This window comes from Myotis nattereri (assembly GCF_964212035.1).
Source record: "Myotis nattereri genome assembly, chromosome: 1".
NCBI lineage: Eukaryota > Metazoa > Chordata > Mammalia > Chiroptera > Vespertilionidae > Myotis > Myotis nattereri.
In genome coordinates this window covers 104,448,093-104,475,558 of record NC_138075.1, presented here as the reverse complement: position 1 = coordinate 104,475,558, position 27,466 = coordinate 104,448,093, and the positions used below count along the sequence as shown (strand labels likewise).

The 27,466-nt window shown below is 41.7% G+C and overlaps 1 protein-coding gene and 1 pseudogene across 8 annotated transcripts in view; both read left to right on the top strand.

Annotated features, from left to right (window-relative positions):
• PARD3 (par-3 family cell polarity regulator) overlaps positions 1 to 27,466 on the top strand; it is an 823,338-nt gene that overhangs the window by 55,775 nt on the left and 740,097 nt on the right. The gene's annotated exons all lie outside the window — the stretch shown is intronic.
• On the top strand, positions 1,877 to 3,303 carry LOC308528147 (nuclear prelamin A recognition factor-like; annotated as a pseudogene). Its single transcript has one exon. The product of its transcript is annotated as a nuclear prelamin A recognition factor-like (transcript).

Genomic DNA, 27,466 nt, shown 5'->3' with positions numbered 1-27,466 from the left:
GGCAGAGCAGATAGAATCAAAGGTAAAGTTTAGTAAACAATGTAAAGATGATCAGTCAGGAAATCGCCTGAGCCATAGCAGTCACAGCAGGAGCAATCCCATGCTGGTGTCAGCCCTGCTGAGGTATGTCAGCCCTGCTGAGGTCAAGGTCCATCCATATTCCAGTGTCTTTTTTGCACTTTCATGCTAATACTGTTATGCGTTAGTCTCCGGCATCTCCCTGTTTTTGTTTTCTTAATAAATCTTGAAAAGTGTATGCCATCTGTAGGGCTTATCTTTTTAAGACACTTTGCAGACTAGAAATAAACATATAAGACCCAGAGTGAGACAGACAATAGTGGTTATGCTAAGAGGCAAATGTGGGGAGATCCAGTGAAAAGGATCAAATTCTTTCATGTCCTTTTAAAATAGTTGCCAGGCATCTAAGGAATTAGTCTGTAAGTTTGCCTGGGGCTGCTGCTATCTGGGGCTGGAGTATTCCATTGTGTGCAGCCACAGGTACAGGTTGAGGCTCCAGGTGCAAGGTCCTCATTAATTTGGTCAGTTCCTTCCACAGATCCATGTTTAAGTTTGATGTTCCTTGCAGGAATCCACATGGGCTTGGAGGAGTTTTATGGAAATACATAAGCATATTCTCAATCAAAGGTTAATAAAGGGTCGGTTGGGACCCTTCTATAAACCAGACTCATGATCCTTCCATCTGACTAAGCCTTTTTTCTTTGGCTCATCATGACACCAGTGAGGCTTCATTGGTGTCTTGCCATCAGCGTTATAAGTGAAAAAATTTCAGGTAATTGAGGCTTGGTGTAGTCTACCTACAGGAGATTTCTCTAGTATTTCCCCTTTTTGTTTTTCAAGTTGGGATTTTAGCTGCTGATGTTGCCGTTTTGTAATTGCCTGTCCTTGGGAATTTTATGGTATTCCTGCAATGTGTTGAATTTTCCATTTTGTACAGAATTGCTGGAAATGACAGCTTGTGTATACAGGTCCATTATAAGTTTTAATAATTTTTGGAATTCCCATGATAGCAAAAGTAGCTAGGCAATGATTAATGATGTGTTTCGCTGTTTCCCTTGTAGATGTGGTGGCCCAAAGGACTTTTGAAAAGGTATCTACAGAGACATACAGTGCCCCAAGGTGTCCAAAAGGAGTATAATGTATTACATTCATTTGCCAGATATGGTCCCTTATCAATCCTCGAGGGTTAATTCCTGTATGAGGCCATTGAAGCAGATGTAACATACAAGTGGGACATTCCTTGATAATTTGTTTAGTCTGCTGTTGACTGATTGAGAATTGTTTAGATAACATTTTGGCAGGCTGATGTAAAAGCTGGTGAGTTTCTGTGGCCTGTTGTAATAAAGTAACTAATTGATCAGCATATGCATTTTCTTTTGTTAAAGGACCAGGCAGAGTGGTATGAGTCCTGATATCTATATATGTAAAAAGCCAGTGACCAGAATGACCAGAACGACTGGTAGACCAGTCGCTATGAAGCGCACTGACCACCAGGTGGCAGACGCTCAATGCAGGAGCTGACCCCTCATGGTCAGTGCGCTCCCACAGCAGGAGTGCCGGTTCTGACCGACCCATTCAGGAGGCCCACCAGCCCAGCGGCAGCCACTCACTTCCTCAGTAGTCCTGCAGGTTCAAGCTCCAGAGGACGGGTCAGTCCCCAATGGACCAGTGCTGCCAGCATGATCCCAACAGCGCTGCAGGCCTCCTCGAACTCGGCCTCGGGCACTGTGGCCGCTTCCCTAGACATTCCATAGGGAAGAAAGGATACCTCCAGCAGTACCAGGGGAGACCAGTGGTGACTGCTCTCCCCGTGCTTCCTCCAGGTCACTCAAGCCGGCCCCCGTCCACCCCGCTCCAGATGAAGTGTGATCACTGCACACGGAAGGAATGTAGTAAAGAAACAAAAACCGATGACTAAGAGAATGCCACAGTCAGCGTCCGGAGTCTGGCTCAGGAGAAGAGAGAGAAGGGAGAATTTCATAAGTTGGCCGATGCCAAGATATTTCTGAGTGACTGCCTGGCGTGTGACAGTTGTGCGACCACAGAGGAAGGAGTCCAAGTTTCTCAGCAGAATGCCAAGGACTTCTTCTGTGTTCTGAACCTTAATAAGAAATGTGATACCTCACAGCACAAAGTGCTGGCAGTGTCAGTGTGTCCTCAGTCTCTGCCTTATTTTGCTGCTAAATTCAGCCTTAGTGTCACTGATGCATCCAGATGGTTCTGCGGCTTCCTCAAAAGCCTTTGGGGCACACTGTCTTTGACATGACAATAGCCGCGGACTTCAGCATCCTAGATAGTCAGAAAGAATTTGTGCGTGGGTACCGCCAGCACCGTGAGGAAGAGCCCCGGGTACCCATGCGGACCTCCGCCTGCCCCAGCTGCGTCCGATATGCAGAGTGCTGGGTCACCCCATCACCGCCCACTTCTGCATGGCCAAGTCTCCCTAGCAGATCATGGGCTCTCTGGTGAAGGATTACTTCGCCAGATGGCAGAACCTGTCCACAGACAAGATTTTCCACGTCATTGTGGCCCCGTGTTATGACAAGAAATTGGAGGCCCTTCGAGAAGATGTTCCCACAGCTTTGCATAGTTCCCGGGGTGCTGACTGCATGTTAGGCTCAGGTGAAATTGTCCAGATAATGGAGCAAAGTGACCTTGCCTTGAACGCTACCGTGGACGCTCTGTTTGGAGACATGAAGGAGGAGGTGGTGAGGCTCCACGAGGGTGCCAGCTCCGACGGGTACCTGGTGCACATCTTCAGGCACACAGCCAAGGAGCTGTTTATTGAGGACGTGGGGCTGCTCACCTACCACACCCTGAGAAACAAAGACTTCCAGGAGGTCACCCTTGAAAGGGACGGAGAGGTTCTGCTACGCGTTGAGGCTGCTTACTGCTTTTGGAACATCCAGAAGTGGTCCTGAAGCTGTAGAGGGGCAAGTTCCTCTGCCACTTTGTGGAGGTCCTGGCCTGCACCAGGAATGCTTAAGCGGCAGTGGCCAGGCCTAGGTGGAGGACGGACGTGCAGACAGGGCACTGCTGTGGCAGATGGAAGGCATCTACACTGCCATCCCAGTGTGGCCCCTGGAGACCAGCGCCCATGTGCAGGAGCTGTACTAGGAGTGGCTGGGGGGGTGGGGCACGACTCCCCCTGGGCTCAGGCGGCCCTGCACACCACCTAGCAGGGCCCAGGGCAGCCTGACAGGACATCGAGTGGTAAAGGTCCAGCAGACGCCGGCCTGCAGGCTGCCTGAGAAGGGGTGTCAGATGGGTGAAGGAAAGGCTTAGCATCTCTGTCATCACTTTGGTTTTCAGAATTCCTTGCTCCTCATCTGTCGGCTCCCTCCCTCTGTGGGGCGCTGTTGTCGTGGGGTGCAAGTGAAATATTGTATCTTGAGAGGATTGTCCCAATGTACGTATCCTTTTATCCGACGATGAAAAAATCCCAAAGAACAAGACTGGAGGAGACAGACTACTGTCCTTTAGACTTACAAAACCCCCGGAAGTGTCCTGTGAAGAGCTGAGACTTGGTTCTGTCCACGTGCCTCAGAATGATTGGGCGAGGAAATGGCCGGGTTTGGCCCTGACTTTACCCACTTATGTTACTCTTGGACGTGTCTTTGCCACAATGTGAATAAACATTTGGAATAGGGGCTCATAAGAAAGTCTGCATTCCAACTTTTCTTGAAACAGATCTATGTTCTGCAGCTGTGACCACCGTCCTGAGACCAGGTTCCTGTTATTGGGAATCAGGAGGCACTGGAATGGAGGCATCTCCCCCGGATCCTTTTACATTCAGGGATTCAGCTGAACTCACTTTGGGGGAGGCTTGGCAAGGGTGACAGGTATCACAGATGGAAGGCTGGAGAATGGAGAGGTGGACACCCTGCTCGGTCCCTCCCTGGGTCAGGCAGATGAAGGCCAGCCAGCCCGCCCCACAATTGGGTGAGATGGTGTCCTCTGTGTTCACCTCTCACCCTGTGGTCCTGGCCGCTCCCCTCAGCTCCGGGCAGCCCTCTGTGTTCCATGACAGTGTGCTCTGCCCTCACATGCTGCTCGCCCTAAATGAGAAGGAAGAGAGCAGTTGGCCCACATACAACTACACAGAAAGATACGCAGCCATCATAGAGTCCAGCACCCTGTGCACGGTAGGGCCGTCCTGTGAAGTGAGGCCTGTGGCCGGCCTGGTGTTGGTTTCTAGAGCACTTAGATTTTGTTTCCATGTCGGTGACATTCTTGAACCCCTCAGCCTGTTAGATTTCCCTTTCATGTGTTATTGTACCTGTGCACCCATCTGGGTTGATAACTGGGACATTGTGTGAAATTACCTATTTTCTGATTTCAGTCTATTTACAGTGGGGTTTCATCCTCTGTGGTAACATAGATCCATTTCTGATTATGGAATAAACAGTTGAAGTGTCAAAAAAAAAAAAAAAAAAAAGCAGCTGGCAATTGGCTCCTGACAACTGGTGGGAACGTCTCTGGGACGGATCTGGATCCCAGGCCAGCAAGGGCTTCTCACTGTCTGCCCGGAGGGCCGATCGGGTCTTGGCTCCTCCCCACCCCACTTGGGACCCTACTGGTGCATGAATTCGTGCACCGGGCCTCTAGTGAGTAATATAAAAGGGATATTGTTTTTGCTGTACAATTTGTTGTACCTGTTTAAATAGTATAAATAGACTTTAGTCACTGAGTCATTTTAATTGAGTAGTCTCAATTTTGTTTACCAGGCCAACAGCATAGGCAGAATTAGAAATAACATTGAGAGGCTTCCGGAAATTCTGCAATGCAGCCTTGATGGCTTTTAATTTAATTCTTTGTACAGAGGTGTGACTCATCTGGATGACTTGGTCTGAATTTAGTGTATGATAAGCAGCTTTGCCATTAGAGGAGCTGTCAGTAAAAATAGTTAATGCTCCAGGAATAAGTTCCTGCCTAGTATATTTTGGTATAATAATAGGGGTGTAATATAAAAACTGTAGTAATTTGTTTTTTAGTAGGTTCCCCCAAATATTCATTTATTCTAATTTGCCAATTCAAATCAGTCTGAAATAAGGTTTCTATTTGCTTCCAGGTAAGGGGAAGATAAATGCATTGTGGTTTTTATTCTTTAATCTGCCTGCAGTGCTTTCTGAGTTGAGCTATTAATTGAGCCATGTAACCACAGTTTTAGAGGATTGATGCCCTAAGTGGACCCACTAAATAATAGTAGCAGAGTCCTTATTTTGGAAGATGACCCCAGTGGACTATTTGTAGTAGGATTAATCTGTCCTAATAAAGGCAACTTAGGTTGTACCCATGCTACTTGGGCTGAGGAGATTGCCTGTTTAATTCTTACTAACTTCTTCCTAGTTTCATTTGTTAATGTTCGGGGCAAGGAAAGATTAGAATCACCCCTAAGTATATTGAATAAATTTGTCATTTCTTCCATAGAGATTTTTGGAGAAGGTCTTAACCAATGTACCCTAATAATTTTTGAAAGTCATTTAGGGTCCTGAGGCAATTCTTTTGTATTTTTACCTTTTGAGGCCTAATACATTGGTTTTCAGTGATGGTTCCTAGATATTTGAAGGGCGTTCCTTTCTGTATTTTTTCCCGGAGAAATTCTTAAGCCCCATTTAGGGAGTATTTTTTCTAATTGGGTAAACATTGTTAAAGTCTGCTTTCCCCCTGGGCTTGCCATGAATTGCTATATTTAAGACTTTTACTTTCTTTCAAACAGAACAACCAACTTGGTTGCTTTCCAGAAAAACAAGTAGGAGAGAGACATGCTGGCCAATACTGCAATGTATACATTTGCAATGTATACATATTAAGTAAAAGTAACTTTCTTTTTACTTATAGTGTCTTATTAATGGTGAGATTTAATGCTTGAATAATAATTTTTAGTTTACTTTGTAAATAGTGGTGGAAGAGATTTAAAAAAAATTTTAGGTTTAAATTCTGAATATTATTCTTTTCTGGCTAGTGTTCATTTGTATATTTCATTTAGGCATGCTATGAAGGGAGTATTAACTTTTGTATATACCAATGTATGTATGTATGTATGTGTGTGTGTATGTGTGTGTATGTATATATATATATATTTTTATGCATGCTAGAGGCCCGGTGCATGAAATTCATGCACAGGGGGTGTGGGGTGTGTGTGTGTGTCCCTCAGCCTGACCTGTACCCTCTCCAATTTGGGAGCCCTCAGGGGATGTCCTACTGATGGGTTAGGCCCGCTCCCTGTGGTTCTCTGCTCTCTGCGGGGCCTGCCTGCTCCACACCACAGCGACTGCCAAGCAGGCTGTGCTGGGTGCTGCCTGCGGGCCGCACTTGCCTGCTCCCCTGTCGCTGAGACGTCAGCCAAGCAGGCCATGCTGGGTGCCACCTGCAGGCGGCACTTGCCTGCTCACAGATCACTGCGGTGACGGCCTACCGTGCTGGGAACTGCCTGCAGGCTGGGCTTGCCTACTCTCTGATCGCCATGGCAACAGCCAAGCAGGCCGTGCTGTGCTGGGGCCGTCTCCTCCTGTTGTCAGTCTCCATGGAGGCGATGAGGTTAATTTGCATTCTCACTCCTGATTGGCTGTGGGCATCGTGAAGGTACGGTTAGTTTGCATCTTTCTCTTTTATTAGTGTAGATCAGGGGTGGGCAAACTTTTTGACTTGAGGGCCACAATGGGTTCTTAAACTGGACCAGAGGGCCGGAACAAAAGCATGGATGGAGTGTTTGTGTGAACTAATATAAACTCAAAGTAAACATCATTACATAAAAGGGTATAGTCTTTTTTTTTCAATAGTTTTATTCATTTCAAACGGGCTGGATCCGGCCCACGGGCTGTAGTTTGCCCACGGCTGGTGTAGATATATATATATATATATATATATATATATATATATATATATATATATATTAACTTTAATTAGTAATTTTCTGAAGTTTTACAAATTTTTATCTAGTTTAAAGATATGACTTTTTTAGAAGTCTGCAATTTAGAGTAAGTCAGAGTTCTTTTCATGGGTTTTCTATACCTATAAATGCATTAAAGTAGAGCAGTGGCTGTCCATAAATGACAAAATTCAAAAGTGGCATGGTTATAGATTTGATTAAAATGGAATTGATGAAAAACCTTGTTTTTCTATGATATTCTGAGACAGCAGCCTTTTGGTAAATAATAATCCCAGTAAAATGACAGAGAGAACAACAAAAATTTGTATATAAATGATAACATCTGGCACATGGCTTATTGCAAATGGTTTATTAAACATTGAAAATAATTTATAAAACCCCAATATATGAAATGTAAATACCCAGAGTGTCACTGGTAGATGCAGAGAATCACCACTAAGCTTGCCTGGTGTCCCTGACTGGATATATACTATACCTGAAAGTTTTCTGTTTGAACCTGGCTTTGAATTTGTGTAAGTTACTTTCTGAAATAGGCTGAAACCTCTATAACATTTAAAATACATGTATGTAAATAGAACACAGTTATTTTTATGTGACAAGGCTTCCCATATGATTTTAAGTATACAGTATGTCCTGGGGTTACATCGGAGATCCATTCCTATGGTGCGACGTTACGCAATTTTCGCCATAAGTCGGAACCCACCTACATAAGCACCTACGTCACTCACATGGAGCACATACACAGCAGTAATGAAGTGAAACAGTAAAAAAAATTTAAAGGACAGATAACAATTCCTGACCTTTACTTGTGGTAAATAAATAATAAAAAACATAAAGCACATATGTACATACATCGAAATGATGAAACTTTTTTTTTTTTTTAATAAATAAATGGGAGATGGTGACATAACCACGAAATGACGTACGTCGACTCCGACTAACCCGAGGACTGTTTGTATTAGATTGGCCTAATTTAGTTTAAAAAAATACTTCTTTTAAGAAGAGAGAATAAATCCTTGAATCATTCCAGGGCCCTTAGAATGTTCCAAAGTCATCTTTTGGTCAAGGTCTTGAAATTTACACTTAGAAAGATTTTCAAATATATTTAACTTAAAGATTATATCACAAACTTTTTATAATTATTCTAAAGGGCATTAATTAAACTTAAACTGTTTTTTTTTTTAAACATATTTTATTGATTTTTTACAGAGAGGAAGGGAGAGAGATAGAGAGTTAGAAACATCGATGAGAGAGAAACATCAATCAGCTGCCTCCTGCACATCCCCCACTGGGGATATGCCCGCAACCCAGGCACATGCCCTTGACTGGAATCGAACCCGGGACCCTTCAGTCCGCAGGCCGACGCTCTATCCACTGAGCCAAACCGGTTTCGGCTAAACTGGTTTTAATATTAAAAATTTTGTCTGGACCGTAGAATTAATTCTTTTTTTTAAAATTAGGCCAATAAAACATTATATTCTAGGTTGAAATTTTACCACATGTAGTTCACAGACACACCTAAAGACTATATTTTGAACTACTAATTTTTCCCGAGAAAACACAAGAATTATTTTCCTTAAAATGAATATAGTTTTTGTATTTTATTATTACAACCATATAATTTCTTTTAACTTTTAGCTTTTTGAACTTTGAACTTCGAGCTTTTTAGAAGCCTTAAATTTTAGGTGGAAAGTTAAATACTTAGTATTTCTCAGATTAGTAGTACATTCACATTTTGAAGGATATATTTCAAATAAAATACAAAACATTCAATTAATAAATTCAAATTTATCCTCTAGATCAGTGGTTCTCAACCTTCCTAATGCCGCGATCCTTTAATACAGTTCCTCATGTTGTGGTGACCCCCAACCATAAAATTATTTTCGTTGCTACTTCATAACTGTAATTTTGCTACTGTAAACAATATGTAATTATATATGTATTTTCCGATGGTCTTAGGCGACCCGTGTGGAAGGGTCGTTCGACCCCCAAAGGGATCGCGACCCACAGGTTGAGAACCGCTGCTCTAGATTCTTCATAGAAGTCAAATTCAGGTTAATTTATGTTTCAGTAATCTGTTATTTCAAAATACCTAGGTCTTAAAAATTCGTATTATCATTATTTTTTTACTATTTAACCCAGTAATGCTCCAAAGCGTTTAAGTTACCAATTAGGCATATGAGGCTGGAGAAAAGGCAGAGGGGGAAAGGGAGCAGGCCCTGCAGCCTTTTTAAATAGCTTTTTTATACTTCTATTCTTCCAGGTTTTTTTTGTTTTTTTTTTGAGATGTGAGGCCAACTATTGGTGACAAAATGTAATTTTAATATTCCTTGGATTATCACTGAAAGGCTTTATCATAAACCCTTCATTTTAGCTACATCTATTTCTTATATCTTAACAACTTTGGCCCATGCATATGGCTTGTCTGGTTTTCTTGTGTCTATTTCCCTTGTGTCATTTTTGTCATCTTCCAAAGAAAAACAGTCTTGGTCCTATTCTGTATCATCCATGAAGAGATGGGGCTTAGGCCAAGAGGCCACCCAAAATTGGGTGGGGCGCACCTCCCCTTAAACCAGCCTTTCCCTCTTCAGGCGTACAGAAATCTCGGATGCATCCCCAAATTGTGAGAAATGGCTTACCTATTCAAATTTCAAATGACAGACTAGGAAACAAAAACATGGCGAAAATGAGACTTTTAATAACACTCCCAAGAGCAGGTGCCCATTTTACAGGATCACAATAAAGGCAAGAGACAAGTAACCTAGTAATTTAATGGGCTGGGGCCTTTTCTAGTTGCCTCTACCTTCCTTTGTCTAGGACAGTGGTTGGCAAACTCATTAGCCAACAGAGCCAAATATCAACAATATGACGATTGAAATTTCTTTTGAGAGCCAAATTTTTTAAACTTAAACTATATAGGTAGGTACATTGTTATTAACTTAATTAGGGTACTCCTAAGACTTAGGAAGAGCCACACTCAAGGGGCCAAAGAGCCACATGTGGCTTGCGAGCCGCAGTTTGCCAACCATGGGTCTAGGAGAATCTTACTAGGACTTGTACTATCAACCATGTGTACTACTCATGTTCTTTCTCCCCATTCCCACATCCTGTTTGCTCTGGGGAAATTCAGTAATGGCCTGGCCACCTATTGTTTTTTTTCTATGAAGATAAATCAGAGGGATGCTTGCTACAGGGGGAGCAACAGGGTGTAGGCATTTATTAACTTGAGAATAGTTCTGAGACAGTCTTTAAAATTTCTTACTAATTTCCATCTTTTCTGGAATACACACACACACACACACACACACACACACACACACACACCCCAGGGTCCGTAATGACCGAAGGCTCGACTGAACACTATAAGTCAGTCCTGCAGTCAGTGCTAGGTTGCTGTGGCGACCCAGTACTGACTGCCTAGGGGGCTGCGGATCAGGCCCTGAGAGAGGCAGGGTCTGATCCGCAACCTCTGTGGCAGCTGTTGATCAGCTGTTGCCTCTCTCTTTCTCTCCGGGCCTCCAAGGGGGCTGCTCATCATCCCTGCCTCTCTGATCAGACCCGGAGATATGCCCGGAGACGCTGACTGGCATAGAATCTGACCAGTCAGAACCAAATTTGGGTGAAATGTGAGGAGCCAATGGCTGCCTAGGAGGCAGAGCTTTTGACGCTGGCTGGCTCGCATAGAAACCGACCAATCAGAACCAAATCTGGGTGAACTGTGAGGAGCCAATGGCTGCCTAGAAGGCAGAGGTTTTGACACTGACTGGCATAGAAACTGACCAATCAGAACCAAATTGGCCTGCAGGGGAGGGCAGTTGGGAGCGAGATCAGGCCGAGGGGGGCGGGAGGGGGAGGGCAGTTAGGGGTGATCAGGCAGGCAGAGGCAGTTAAGGGCTATCAGGCCCGCAGGGGAGGACATTTGGGGGTGAGATCAGGCCAGCAGGGGAGGGCCGTTGGGGGCAACCAGGCTGGCAGGGGAGGGCAGTTGGGGGTGAGATCAGACTGGCAGGGGAGGGCCATTAGGGATGAGATCAAGCCATCTGGGGAGAGCAGTTGGGGCAACCGGCTGGCAGGGGAGGGCAGTTGGGGGCGAGATCAGGCCTGCAGGAGAGAGCAGTTAGGGGTGATCAGGCAGGCAGGCAGAGAAGTTAGGGGCAATCAGTCTGGGCTGAGGGAACCCCTCCCCGCCCCCCTGCATGAATTTCGTGCACCAGGCCACTAGTGTGTGTGTGTGTGTGTGTGTGTGTGTGTGTATTTAAATAGACTAACAATAAACAAATCAAACAACAAAGACAAAACAATAATCAACAGGCACTTTTATATACGATATTTACAAGTGCACATAACATATAGATAAGACTTAATAAATCAGACTTCTTTTCATGGATCTTTTAGATGTCTTATAGTGCCTGGGACTTATAGCCAGAATGAGCCCAGAGGGCTCCCAGGTGGGGTGGCCAGTGAACACCCACAAACAGCCTGTTGTTCACAGATTTCATCATATTCTGCTCTCCATAGCAAATATTGACTGGCATCTAAAGTCATTTTAACCAAAATCTGCCAGTCCCAAGGCGTCATATGGTAATGAAGCCCCTTTGTAAAAGAACTGTTAGCCCCTTTTTTCTCTAGTTGATGAGCCTTCCCTCAATAGAGGTAGAGGATCGGGGGCCTTAGGTATTACAGGCTTTACAGGCTCTACTTCAGGAGGAGGAGGGGGTGGTGGTGAATCCTCCTGGTGTTCTGTAGGCTTTTCATCCTCAATATGAAGTGGGCACAGTGCAATTCAAACAAGAGCCCACATAGTTAAAGATGACAAGGGCATCCGTTTTCCTTGAGCCTGATTTCTCCTTAAATTCCTACCTACTTGTTCCCAGAGATCAAGGTCTAATGTTCTAGCATCAGGGAACCAAGAATTATATCCTATGGTAATATGCAAAAACTGTAAGAGAATACATTCTGACACATGAATTCCTTTATCCTTGAGCATGCAAACCAAAAGTCTGCAACAGTGGTTCTCAACCTTCCTAATGCCACGACCCTTTAATACAGTTCCTCATGTTGTGGTGATCCCCAACCATAAAATTATTTTCGTTGCTACTTCATAACTGTAATTTTGCTACTGTTATGAATCATAATGTAACTATCTGATATGCAGGATGTACTTTCATTGTTACAAATTGAACATAATTAAAGCATAGTGATTAATCACAAAACCAATATGTAATTATATATGTGTTTTCTGATGATCTTAGGCTACCCCTGTGAAAGGGTCATTTGACCCCCAAAGGGGTCGCGACCCACAGTTTGAGAACCGCTGGTCTACAATAATGTTTTTGCCTTTTACTCGAATTCTGCCCCATTGTAACCTGGCTGATTTCAGAAAAGTCCTTGTCTACTTAACAGTCGCATTTCCACAGCAGGCACAGGCTTGTGCATCCGGCGAACTTCCACTTTTCACTTCGTTTTCTCTCAGGCGAACCTTCTCCTCAAGTCCTGGTTAGGGCACCACTTGCTGTGACCTGCACAGCGAGTTCAGGGTGACTTGTAGGAGGGCCGACGGACAATGAAGATACTACCCAAGAAGTATGAATTTTTAAGGCATGGGGGCAGATGGAGCCTCTTGCAAGAAGAGGAACCACGAGTCCGGGTCCTGCCTGCTTTTTATTCAGTTGGTTACACATTTGCCCTTAAGCAGTGCAAACAGGCAGATCAGATAGAATCAAAAGTAAAGTTTAGTAAACAATGTACAGATGATCAGGTCAGGAACTCACCTGAGTCATCGCAGTTACAGCAGGAGCAATCCCATGCCGATGTCAGTCCTGCTGAGATAAAGGTCCATTGGTCTTCCAGTGTCTCTTCTGCACTTTCATGCTAATGCTGTTATGCATTGGTCTCTGGCTGAATGTACAAGCAAAAGCTTATTTAGAAGGTCATAGAAGCAGAAAAAAATGAGCCATGAAAATAGTGAGCCAGCTGGGTTATGTAGACTCAGGAAGCAAGTTATAGCGGCAAAAGAAGGGTCCTTGGAGTTTAGGAGAAAGAAAATTCATGTATGCTCCTTGAGGGAAGCAAGCAAGAGAGGCTGTAGGTGTTTTTTTTTGTTTGTTTTTGCTTATTTTTTTTTTTATTTTTTTTTTTTTAGGCAATCAGACCACATTAGTACTAAGTTTCGAGATTTAAAAGTGTGACTGAAAAAATCCTTTGCCAAGCCTGGCTGGGTGTGGCTCATTTGGTTGAGCATCTTCCCATGAATCAGGAGGTCACAATTGATTTCCGGGCAGGGCACATGCCCGGGTTGCTGGATCGATCCCCAGTAAGGGGTGAGCAGGAGACTGCTTATCAATGTTTCTCTCACATGAATGTTTCTCTGTTTCTCTCCCACTCCCTGAAATCAATAAAAACATATTTTTAAAAAATTCTCTGCCAAGATATGCAGTGCCACTTTCCTCACTCTAAGGAAAATGATGTATTTTTAAAATTCATAAATGTTCAAGGCACATACGTTAGAAAAAAATAGCATAGTCTTTAGTATTCGATGAGTTATTTCTATTCTCAGTACTGCGATTTGATTAATAGAAACAGCAGTAAAGTATTTTCTTCATTTATTTTGATTTTCATTTCTCTTCAATGCCTATGCTTTTATAGATTTTCTTTTCTATTTTTTTCCCTTTCTGCTCTTCTTGGGCAGCAGTGAGTATTTGAAGTCATCCTTCGTTTATCCTGTATTTGATAATCTGTTCTGACACAGCCTTCCATCATGACTTGGTTAAGCTGTTTCAGTCACACCCATTGCAGCTTATACAATGGGGGATTTTACAGTGTTGTAAGCCTTCCTTGTCACTCATCACCAAACTGAAGTTATCAGGGTTCAGGTGTGCTTTCCCCAGGGGTGGGGCCGGAACTCTAGTTCTTGCATTGTAGTTAGGACATGATCTTGGGGATTTTTTTGTTTTATGAATGAATAACTGAAATTAATTCAAACTCAGTACTCCTAGGATTAAAATGTATTTACATATTACACTGTCTATAAGTTAAAGGTCCATAGTACTTGATTGCCTCAACTAGAAAATGAGTCATACTTAGGTGTAGTTCTGTAGAAAGCATCACATGATACAGGAGAAAGGAAATTGCAGGTGACTCTTATAATTCACTTTGCTCCCTTAATAGCCTTTATTTCAAAGCTCATCTCCTGCACTAATGAGATACAGTGCAGTGTGGTGGAGAGGCTTTGGAATGATGTTCTGCCACTTTCTAGCTGATAATTTGGAAACATTAGTAATCTTTCTGAACCTGGTTTCCTGATCTCAGAGACCAGCTTAGGTTATCTGTTATCACCAGAGATGCAGGTCCAGTTCACAGTGGCTCTGAGCCCAGATACACTCTTCAGATAGTACCTTATGAGCTACCATTTGGACCTCCTGAAAGGAGGATTCCCTCTATCAGGTGTCCCCTGGTGCTGGGCCCTGTAGTTTTTACTGAAGCTGTGAGTCCTTCCTTTGCCTCTGAAAACTTTTGTCTTTGGCTTCCCACACCTGGTTTATGGACCTTGGAAAAATGACAATGCCACCATTTTTGAAATCTTCAGTTTGTTCATAAGCTCAGGGGATTTCTTTGTTTTTATTTTAAAAAGCTTTATTGTTGGGAGTATTACATATGTCTCCCCTTTCCACCATTGACCTCTTCTAGTCCATCCTCGCCCCTTACCAGGCCTTCACCATCCTATTGTCTATGTCAGGGGTGGGCAAACTTTTTGACTTGAGGGCCACAATGGGTTCTTAAACTGGACTGGAGGGCTGGAACAAAAACATGGATGGAGTCTTTGTGTGAACTAATATAAATTCAAAGTAAACATCATTACATAAAAGGGTACGGTCTTTTTTTTTTTTTTTTTTAGTTTTATTCATTTCAAACGGGCCAGGCCGTAGTTTGCCCACGGCTGGTCTATGTCCTTGGGTTATGCTTATATGCATATAAGTTCTTTGGTTGATCTCTTCCCACCCACCCACCTTCTCCTGCCTTCCTTCTGAGATTTAATAGTCTGTTCCATGCTTCTGTATTTTTGGGTCTGTTTTGTTTATCAGTTTATTTTGTTCACTAGGTTCCACATATGAGTAAGATCATGTGAAACTTGTCTTTCTCTGACTGGCTTATTTCAGTTAGCATAATACTCCTCAGGTCCCTCCATGCTTTTATTATGTTGAGGTATGATCCCTGTATTCCCACTTTGCTGGGAGTTTTTTTTTTTTTTAATCAAAAAAGGGTATTGGGTTTTGTCAAATGCTTTTTCTACATCAATTGATATGATCATGTGGTTTTTTTCTTGCAATCTGTTTATGTGATGTATCACATTTATTGATTTTAAAATATTGTACCAGACTTGCATCCCCAGAATAAATCCCACTTGGTTATGGTGTATGATCTTTTTTTTTTTTTAATCCTCACCCGACTATATTTTTCCATTGATTTTTAGAGAAAATGGGAGGGGGAGAGACACACAGAGAGAAACATTGATGTGAGAGAGACACATTGATTGGTTGCCTCCTGCACTCACCCTGACCATGGCCTGGGCTGGGTAGGAGCCTGTAACTGAGGTATGTGCCCTTGACTGGAATCAAACGTTGGATTCTTCAGTCCACAGGTTGATGCTCTATCCACTGAGCAAAACTGGCTAGGGCTGATCTTTTTGACGTATTGCTGGATCTGATTTGTTACTATTTTGTTGATGATTTTAGCGTCTATGTTCATCAGGGATTTAGCCAGTAATTCTCTTTCTTTGCAGCATCTTTATCTGGTTTTGGAATTAGGGTAATCCTGGCCTCATGGAATGAGCTTAGAAGTGTTCCTTCCTCTTAAATTTTTTGGAATAGTTTGAGGATAGGTGTTAGTTCTTCTCTGAATGTTTGGTAAAACTCTTCTGTGAAGCCATCTGGACCAGGGCTTTTGTTTGCTGGGAGTTTTTTGATTACTGCTTCTATTTCAACGATAGTTATAAGCCTATTCAGGTTTTCTGATTCTTCATGATTGTTTTGGAAGATTGTATTTTTCTAGGAATATGTCCATTTTGCCCAGGTTGTCTAGTTTGTTAGAATATAGTTGTTCATAGTATTTTTTTAATGCTCCTTTGTGTTTTTGTGGGGTTAGTTGTTCACCTCTTTCGTTTCTGATTTTGTTTATATGGGTCCCCTCTCTTTGTTTCTTGATGAGTCTGGCTAGATGATCATCAGTCTTGTTTATCTTCTCATGTAACCAGCTTTTGTTTTTATTGATCTTCTTTATTTTTATTTACTTTTTAGTCTCTATGTCATTTATGTCTTCTCTGATCTTTATTATTTCCTTTCTTCTACTTACTCTGGGCTTTTCTTGTTTTCTCTCTAATTCTTTTTTTATGATGATTTTTTTTTTTATTGCTTAAAGTATTACAAAGAGTATTACATATGTCTCCTCCCATCCCCCCTTGACAATCCCCCAGCCTCCCCTACCCCCCAGTGTCTTATGTCCATTGGTTATGCTTATATGCATGCATACAAGTCCTTCGGTTGATCTCTTACCCCCCTCCCCCTGCTCCCCCCCCCCCGCCCCCCCAGCCTTCTGGCTGTAGTTTGACAGTCTGTTTGAGGCTGCTCTGCCTCTGTATCTATTTTTTTTTCATCAGTTTATAATGGTCCTTATTATCCATAAATGAGTGAGATCATGTATTTTTCTTTCATTGACTGGGTTTGATTTTTATTTTTTAAAATATATTTTATTGATTTTTTTACAGAGAGGAATAGAGAGAAACATCGATGAGAGAGAAACATCGATCAGCTGCCTCCTGCACACTCCCTACTGGGGATGTGCCCACAACCAAGGTACAAGCCCTTGAGCAGAATCAAACCTGGGACCCTTGAGTCTGCAAGGCTGACGCTCTATCCACTGAGCCAAACTGGTTAGGGCCTCTGTAATTGTTTAAGTTGTAGGGTTAGATAAGTTATTAAAAGTTTTTCTTGTTTTTTTGAGATAGGCTTGTACTTCCCTCTCAGGACTGCTTTCACTGTGTCTCATAGATTTTGGGCTGTTGTGTGTTCCTTTTCATTTGTTTCCAGGATGTTTCTTTCTTCTTCTTTGATCTCTAAAAATAGAAAATAGAAGAAAAAAGGGAGGAAAAAAGAGAAAAAAAAGGGGGAGAGAAAAAGTAAAGTAAAAAAAAAGTGAAGTGATATTCGTTTCAGCCGAGGTTAGTGTCCCATGGGAAGTCTCTTTGGATTCCTTTCTTCTGTTCTGTCTGCAAATTCTGGGCTTCCTGGTAGGTACTTAGGTGCTAACCACTGTCAGGCACTATCCTTCGGCTTTCAGCAACCTGCTTGAAGCTCCAAGTGATCCACTGATCCACCGTTTGTGTCTGTCTCCATAGGCCTTGGCCACAAGCATGAGGGGCCAATATGCCCTTTAAAGTTGGGTTGTTAGCAGCAAGGTGCCCAGGGCTGGGTTAGCAAACTTCCCCTGATTCCCTGGGCTCTGCCTCTGCCCTTCTTTGTCTGCTAGCCAGCTGTCCATCTTAATCATTCAAAGGTCTGTTTCTGAAAGGGCTTTAGGCAGGGGAGGTGCTGTTTAGCTTTCAGGGAAGATGGTGGGTGTGTGTCCCTGTCCCAGAGCTACTCCTCTGTGAGTGGCCCAAGGTATGACTCTTCTCTTGGCGGGACAAAGATCCTTGTATGGAGGCCAATGGGGTCGTCTGGAAACCTGGAGTTTTTATCAATTCACCTGTGCTGGGAAATTACTGGTTCCCAGGATAGTGGGGTAGGTGGCCGCTTCCACAATCCAGTCATTGAGGGCTTCTGAGACTGTTCAAACCAGTAAGCTTGGCCTCTGCTTTTGTTTCCTCTGAAAAGCTCAAAATGCAGGGTGTGTCATGCAGGGCTCCAGAGGGTGGGGTGGGCTGTATCACCTATAGGGGGCGGATTTTTCCCTTTACTTGCCCTCTGGTTGCTGGGAGTGGCTAGCTCCTCTCAGGAAATACGGCTGTTTTGGTTTGGGGGCCTTTGACCAAATGTTCCTGGCTGCTGTTTTTCCAAGTTTTACCACAATCCTTCCCACCCCAGCCTCTCCTTAGGCGCCTTGAGTCTGTGTCTCCCTCCCTGCACAAAGCCTTGGGTGAGTAGCTGCAAATGAAAACTCCTGTGCTCTGGGTTAAACAAACAAACAAACAAATAAACAAACACACACACACACATCCCCAACCCCCATCTCCCCCCTACCCCCTGCCACACACAAACACACACACACAAGGAAACAGCAGCTTTCTCTCCAACCAGCTCCAGTCTCCCTTGTGGCCAGCAGCCCTGCCTCCTTTTACAGCTGGATGTTATGTGGGCCGTGGGTCTTGGCCTTGTTGCTCCAGGCTGTGGAGCCAGTCTGGGTTCCAGACCTCTATTGTCTGAGGGAACAGACCCTCTCATAGCCCAATGGCTCCCTCCTCTCTCAGCCTGCAGGCCTGTGACCCCTGGAAGCTGGTTCATCTCTTTGACCTTGTCCTTCCTATGGGTCTCCAGGTGTTTTCTGTTCTTCCTTGATATGTCTGCTCCTCATGTGGACCTCAGTTGATAATTCCAGGTGAATGTTCTCCAGTTTAGTTGTATTTCCAGTCTGGCCCTGGGACGAGGTGTGTGACAGGTCTGCCTATTCGTCGCCATTTTTTTTTTTTTTAGTCTCTCAAGGGATTTCTTGCTAATTAACCCAATCCATGTTCTCATTACTGTTGATATCTTTCGCTTTGTTTAAATATCTCTTCCTGCTATTAACTACTCATAAATGCCATTTATCAAGATAGAATTGCTTCTTCTAGAAATTTTTGTATTTGTGTATTTAAGTTTGTAATCTAACTCAGTCTGAAATACAGGGTGTCCCTCTGTATATACACTTTAAAATCTGATAGCTCAATTTTGAAAATGAAATGTATTTTAATAAACACTGCCTTTATAATTATTCAAAATGTGTGCATATATTTTGTGGGGACACTCTATAGTTTTGGAAGTTGGCATGGTTTCAGTTTTGCCTAACTTGTTCAGAGAAGCCTAGAATTTATAGATGTTACTAGAAGATGGAAAATCTGCCTGATTTTGAAGTCAGTGACTTTTAACAACTGTGCATCTATGATATGAAAAGGACTGATTCATCGTAACAGAATATTCTTTATTGCAAATAAGGTATTTGAGTATGCCCTGTGTAGCCATGTGGATGCATAGAAAATGGATAAATTTAAAATATGGTATTTGCTTTCAAGGAAGTTGGCTTTTTTTGAAATACTGAACAAGATAGAAGATGTCACCTAAGGCAGAGTTGTAGGAATAGCCATTATGACTTGGAAGTTTTTATTGGTTTTGTGAACAAATGTTTATATATTTCTCAAAGACCAAGCAAAATTAATAAACTATGCTGTCTTTTCTTTGACAACTAATTTTTGTTTCATTTTCCCACAATATCCTAAAAATCACTTACATATAGTATGTTCTTCAAACTTTTGGTTGTTATAGGCATCACCATTTTTGTTTTCTTAACATGCTATAAGCCTAACAAGCACTCCTATTTTCAGATATTTTCTGAAGCATGCTAGATTAGCAATATATGCTTCATTTGTGTTTTGAGGTTGTCCCCCAACACACCCTTCTTGCTTGGCACACTTTGAGATCACTATTGTGGCTCCTCTTTCCCACAGCATGCTTTCCTGTGATTCTCTGCTTTTCTCTGGCTGGATTTGCTGGTCTAGAGTTAGTAGAAGAAGATTTGAAGGAAATGTCCTCTTGGATTTTATTAATCAAACATTGGAATTCCCAGAGTTCACACAACTCTCTGCGGTGCTCTCTGGAGACCGTCTGGCTGCCTGGAGGATGTTCTCTCTTCTCAAGGAGTTCTCAGGAGTCTGGAAGCAGACTGAGATACTTGTCATGGAAAACAATAAAGGCACTGAATAGGGAGGGAAAATAATCTTGTTTTCAGGTGAAGTGTGCCACTAAGTAATTCACCCCATATCACACGGATTAGTAGAGGATTTTGTAGGTTGGAAACAACAAAATGCCCATTCAGGAAATCCATATACTTTAAAAGAATGCTGTAACCATATTCAATAGCACTTGTATTTTATGGTGTGAAATAATCGATGTGTATACTTCATTCAAATGGGTTAGGATTTAAGGGAGAAGGGAGGAGAAGAAAATTTACTATCAAATTAATGAAAATTAAAAATTTGCTTTTAATTTTCAATCTTGGTCTAAAACTTTACTTCCAATTCTCTTTGAAAAATTTATCATGCTCTAGTATCCTATTACAACTATTGTAAATAGCTAAGTATTTACTTTTATCCCACTTGCTATTTTGACATGCAGCAGTAAATTATAAAGTTGTATTATTAGACCAGAGTATGAGCTATTTTATGTGTTATTTACCATTTCATGTGGTAAGGTCTTAGAAATATTTGTCTGTGCCTTTGACATTTTAAGTGACTACATTTCCAAGTATCATTTGTAGTGGTTTGCTCTTCCATAGGAGCATTATAAAAGTAAAATTAACTGGTGTGTTCATTCAGCTGTGGCATCTGGTGCCAACCGGTGAGTTCACAGTTGGCACCAATTTCCCTCTTCTTTGAGGTTTGCTTGAAGCTTGGCTGCCAGCTTCTCCCAGGGTGTCCTAGACTCTTGGTTTGTTTTTCCATTTGTCAGTCCAAGTGCTCTTGGGTTGTGAACATTGTGCCATCCAGTTCTGCTCCTCAGTTGGGTGTATGTGAAGAGGAGACACTTCATCTGTACACACAGCTTTGAGGATCCAAGCCAAGCTGAGGACATGTCCCTTGGGGTTGGAGATGGCAACAGACTGAGCCACCCAGTGTATCAAGGAGGGGGTATACCTGCTATTTTGGCTATTTTCTTCCATCCTCAAACATCTCAGGATGGAACATTTGGAAAAAGAGGTAGTGGTAGAAGAAGAAAGAATTTCCACTCTCACTCTGAGATAATTCCTGTTAATATTTTGGTGTAGTGAGGATAGACTTCCTTGAAACAAAAGCTTTTGGCTGAGACAGCTCCTCGCTCTTCATTTGGAGAAAGTACCACAAATCAACGCACTGTATTCTGGCAATTACTAAATACCTGTCTTTTTAGTGTGACAGATAATAGCATCCCTTTCCCCTTAAGAACAGGTGTCTGTTATAAGACATCATGTGCACAATCTGACACTTGCATTTTGTTTGAATTTTTTTGAGATTTCATTGAATTGAGGGACAGTCAGTATTTGATGAAAGTGATTACATCTAATCACATAAAACACTCTAAAATGCCACAACTGGTCTTCCTATCAGTTAGCTTCAGATATGAATATATCTGAATATATATGAAATGCTTGCAAGACTTTGTTAGCTTTTTCTGTGGCTTCAGGAGCATTTGCATGACTCTTCTTAAAAAGCTATTACATAAATAATTAAGAGGGCTGATTTAAGTTAGTAGTACAGTGATCTGTGCTTACTGCCAAATTGGGAAAGCTGTCTGCACAACATGCTGACTTGGATAAGTTATTTTCAAGTTGTCTCATTAAGGTTTGAATTTAGGATGGGAAGAAGATAGCCTTTATCATACATTTCTTCTCTGACTAGTTATGAGTTGTTCTCTTCTTATTTACTCATCTCCACTAGTGCATTATAGTTTACAGGCACCTTAGAAGCTGTTTTTTTTTTTTTGCTGTTGTTCCACAGGAAAATGCCCCACAAAAATAAACTGTTATTGACCTGGCTGGTGTGGGTCAGTTGGTTGGGTGTCGTCCTGTACACCGAAAGGTTGCCAGTTCCATTCCGGTCAGTACATGCCTGGGTTGTGGGCTGGATCCCTGTGGTGGGAGTGGGGCAGCAGGAGGCAGCCGCTCAATATCTCCTTCGCATATTGATGTTTCTCTCTCTCCCCCTCTCCCTTCCTCTTTCTCTAAAAATCAATTTTAAAATCCTTTAAAAACCAGTTATTTGCTAGGAAAATGTGACTAAAATATAGTGTTCTTGGAAAAGCATAATATTAAATTAGGAGAACTACATGTCTTTGTTGTATAACCCACTTTACCTCCCTGTCTTACAAGCAGAGTACTATGGAAATTAGAGGTGGTGTTGCTGTTGTGACCATAGTCCTCATCAGTACAGCAGCTATACCGTTTATTGTGGCGTTATGTACCAGGTATGAGGCTGAGAATTTTTATTGCATTTAATACAACAACTCACTGAAGGTTTTGCAGATAAAGGGATGTTCTTACAGAAAATAAGCAACTTCCCTAAGATCATGTCAACTGTGTGGCAGTGACGGGTTTTGAGCCTCACTTGTCTGATAGCAGAGCCTGTACTTCTCTCTGTGCCGCCCATCCCCAATTTACAGTACAAAAGAGTATAAATGAGAAAAGAAAAATGATTCTCTGTCACTACCAAGAATAATCCAAATTGGCATGAGAAAATGTATAAACATTAGACAACTTAATCAGAACATTCAAGAAGTAAAGACTCTGTGCCCCTGCTCCTCTCCTCTACATGTAAACATGTTAATTGTGCCTTCTGTATAGCCTTCCAGTGTGTGTACATGTGTGCGTGCACAGTTGTGTGTGTGTGTGTGTGTGTGTGTGTGTGTGCGCGTGTGTGTGAGAGAGAGAGAGAGAGAGAAATAGGGGGAGGGGGAACATAGTCCAATCCAGCATCAAGCTAGTTTATGATAGAGAATATAATCTCAGTTTGGGTAATAAGCAAGTATGTCTGTAGCTTTCTAGAAATGGGATTGCTGGGTCACTTTTCTTTTAATAACCACTGTTTTTTGCTTGAAGTGTCATATCTTTTTTTTTTAAATATATTTTTATTGATTTTTTACAGAGAAGAAGGGAGAGGGATAGAGAGTTAGAAACATCGATGAGAGAGAAACATCGATCAGCTGCCTCCTGCACACCACACACTGGGGATGTGCCCGCAACCAAGGTACATGCCCTTGACTGGAATCGAACCTGGGACCCTTCAGTCTGCAGGCTGACGCTCTATCCACTGAGCCAAAACAGTCAGGGCTGAAGTGTCATATCTTTTATAAATCAAGATATGTTTGACTCTATTTCTGTTTCTGTATTCTATTCCATTTGCTTATTTTTTCTCTCTTCAGTCCCAAACTTTTAAATTTTGATAAGGTGCTTCCACATGGCTTTTTGTTTTCATAATTTTCTTGAATTTTTTTGCTGTTTTTCAAGATTATAACGTTAGACTTATTTTGTTGAAGTCACTCATTCTGTTACCATTGCAATTAGCTAGTTATTAATAATAGGAACAAAGCAAAAGGGAGGCCAAACATTATAGGTATGGCCTCTGGGCAGCTTCACCAGGAAGCTACAGCTTTGCACTCCTCAGGGAACCACTGGTACATTCCCTGCAGATCACTGGGGGTAGAGACAAAGGGGAGATGGATGCATGCACAGTAAAATCAGGGTGATGTGGGGTGTGCGGAAGGTGCCTGTCCGGTCAAACCTCAACAGAGATCATTAGCTAAGGGAAGTGGAGCCAATGGAAGCCCATGAAAAATTGGAAATACCAAGCAAAGGAGTTCATATTCTTAGCTCTTGGCTCTCTTGGCACTTGACTGTCTTAGAACTTGGCCCTTGTGGCTCTCTTGCATTTGCCCATGTTTACCCCTCAGCCACATGGTCCATGGCCATGCAGACCCCATACACAATGGACTGATGGACTACAACTGGGAACACAAACTATGCTGGATTGGACTGTGCTCCAACATGGAATGGAAACTCTGGGCAATGGCTTTAATCTTAGGTCTGCTGTGGACACAGCTGGACTTTCTCCTTGGCGGATGAAGGGAAATGGGACCTTGGAAACTCAAGGGTGTAATTCCATAGAAATAAAGCTTTCTACAATATCTAATGCTCCCATGCAAGTCTCTGAAAATGCCTTTTCTTGTGACATCACAATAAACCCACATCCACCAGCAACAGGTGGGGATAAGGAGCACTCCCCACTAATAACAATTCCACAAAAATAAAATAAATAGAAATCCTGTTAAAATTTTAATTCTGAATGTAGTGTAATTATAAATTATTGTAGGGATAATTGACATCTTTAAAATAATTCTAATTAATCAAGAAAAAATATCCAAGGGGGGAGGGATATGTATTTCCCTTTTACTTATGTCTTCCTGTTTGTCACTTAGATTCTTAAAGTTTAAATATCATGTAAGTTCAATACATTTATTGTTTCCTAGGTACTTAATTAACCCTCTTGATTGCTATTGTCAACTTGTTATATTTTTAGATAGGTTACAATTTATATATAGGAAAGCAATTTTATTAAAATAATTTCTGTGATCTTTATGAATTATCTTAGTTTTATAGTGCAATTTTATTACATTGAAATAATGATAATTTGCTTCCTTTCTGTATTTATAGCATATATTTACTTTTCTGTTCAGATGTGCTGGCTAGCACTTCCAGAATCATGTTAAATAATAGGGTGTTAATAAGAATCAATGTAACTTATATGCTGGACTACATAATAGTGCTTACGTGTAAGGTTCTCAAGGTCTACCATAAAAACATGTGACTATCTTACTTATAGTTTTTGGAGCAAAAGAAATTACCACAAAAGTACATGGGGGAGATACGGGAACAGGAAAGAGTTTGTGAGGACTAAATAATGGGAAAATCTAATGGAAGAAGATGAAAGTCAGTCCAATGGATGGGTTGCAGTTGATGGTTACTACCTATGGATTCCATTAGTGCTTCGTAGTCAGTTAAATGTCAGGCAGCTGCTGTGAAGATCAGGAAGTAACTTCCTTCAATGAAGTGTTCCAGACATGGGGGGTGCTCTAACAGTTTGTGAAAGAATACATGAAGAGGGAATTCTTAGTGACTGGGTGCAGTAGAATCCTGGATGTTGTAAATGTGTCATAGGGGAACAGTTGTCATAGGATTTTACAACAAGGCACTTTGTCCACCTTTATTCCTGCATTCCCTGCAACCAGAACAGTGCTTGGCAAAAAGTAAGTTCTCAGGTATATATTAATAGAGGACAGAAATCACTACTCATGGTTTTTAGCCAGTGTCATGGAGGAGGTGAGCTAGGTTTTTGCTGGTAGAGAGAGTGGATGGAGAGGAAGAAATGGAAGAGTTTGATGCAAGTGAACTATCAGAAAAAGAGTGGAGGAGCAGATCTGTTCTGTTTGAGTTATAGAGTATTTGCAGGGAGCCAGGTGTGGGAGGTGAGGGCACAGAGTGGCAGAGTAGAGCTTTCTAACTGCTGCAGGGTGGAGGTGTCTGGTGGCCTAGATCACAACTGTAGGCTGGCTTAGGCACTTATCTGTGTTTTTCAAAAGGATTGTCCAGGTGGTACCTTTCCATCCATTCCTGCATGCCATCTCTGCTGTTCGACTGGGTTTGGTTTATGCTTCATCTGTTGGAGAACTGTTTCCTGTGGTCAGTCCAGTTCCAAGGGATTCTGGAACAGTGAGTAAGCGGTTTCTGCTTTTCCACTCACCTTAGGCAAAGACAGCAAGGTTCAGAGGGGTTTAGGAATATAAGTGGAACCTCAGTTCTTGAACTTAATTCTTTCTGGAAGCAATTTGTTTGAAAACTGAATAAATTTTTTCCATTAGAAATAATGTAAATTTAATCCATTTCAGACCCACAAATGATCCCTGTTTTAACCTTTCTTATATATAGTACATGTCTAACATACTGTTTAATCTATAAACACTTTTCTTAAATTTATCGAACCACCCCTACTAGCCTTAGATGAATCACTTTCAGCACTAATTCCAGGGATGTCTTTCAGGAGGTCAGTATATGGCATTTTCACTTTTTCACTTATCACTGCTCTGAAATGCTGTCACCAGCTAATTGCTTTTGTTTATCCAAATCAACAACAGTTTGTCTACCTCTTCAATTGCCTCTGAGCATTGTTTCTTTCACATCATTAGCAACATTAGCATTTTTGATGTACTCTTTATGTTTTAAAATTGTGCTAATTGTCCATTTCATCAGCAACAAAAGGAAAAAAAACCCACAAAAATATTCACAGCATAATTTCCTGAGGTGTTAACAATGTGAGGTTTAGCCATAAACTGACTCACATTTTCTCCTTTGTTTGTGGCCTGGGAGACACTTTTTGATGTATCAGCATGAAAGGGTTGTCAGGTCTAGAGCTGAAGTTCTGTTTAGTAACCGAGATATTTTTTTCATGAACAACTTGGTTGAGAACTGAATTGTTTGAGATGGGAGACGTTTGAGAACTGAGGTTTGACTGTAGATGTTGAGGCAATCAGTTAGCAATGTCTGACGCAGAACTATCCTAAAAAGCTGTTTTTGTAACTATTGTTCTTTCATCCACTATATTGTGAATACATTTCAACATCTTTCATGAGTGGTGTTTTAGTTATCGTTGGTCATGGAGCCTTTGATGAAATGAATTCTTGTGAGGGATCGTGGTATAATGGACTATTACAAAAATAACTGCTTTGTGTTTGGGGAAGGTGTTGAGAGGAAAAGAGCTAAGACCACCCATTTAACCATAATATCTCCTCTCTGGGACTTTGAGGGAGGTGAGGGATATGGGCTGGCTATTATGGAAGCCCCTTAAAGCTCAGCAAGAATGCTAGCAAAGAGTATTTGTGACAAGAACATTTTCCACTTTTCGTTTAGTGACCTAGAAGGTGGCAGTAGAAATTAGGGAGATTGACTCTACATTCATAGCTTGCAATATTTTGCTATTATTTTTTAAAAGGAGGATAATAATATGTTCTGCAGTATTTATAAATGGCCTCCCTTATTGAAATACAAAACGCTGCAGGGCTTGGACTAGTGGTAGATCCTGAAGAAGAATGTCCAGGAGGCAAAGGAATTGGCACTTTAATCTTCTCCAAAGATAGTGCCTGTCTCTTAAGTCCTCTCTGCTTTCTGTAGCCATGGTCACACTCAGGCGCCGCAGCTCTTAGAATCATGGCTCAAGTGATATTCCTAGAATCCATTTCCTGATTTTTAAAGTTAAGGGAAAAGAACCCAGCAAGTTAGTTAGAAAATGTAGACATAAGAAATATTGATTTACAGTGAACAACTTTCTGTCCTCACAGTATCAGCAAAAGCAGGAGTGAGAACCAAATTCTCTTTAGTTGAAGATACTTAATTTCCACTACAAGGAAGGTTTCAACAAAACAGCGCAGAGGAGCAGAGACCACCCAGTGCTTACCTTCTAATTCCTGCAGCAAAGTGCTGAGGGGCAGATATGTGAATCCCAGAACTCTAGGTCTTCATGCAGAAGGCAGAGTGTTCTGCCTGAACATGGCTAAGAGATTATTCTTTTTATCTCTGGAAGAGGATATGGTTCCTTTTTTAGCAAAAATTTCACAGAAATTTAATAATATTTTGTAACTTAATTTCCAAGTGATTCATTAATTGAAGTAAATAAATTCCTGTTTCTAAGAAGAGATTCCTGGAAACTTAGAAATTTAACATTGAAAGAAAATTGGGTATGTAAATAACTGTTCTTTTGGGTTTCTTTCATAACTTTTCACCTTTTAAAAATAG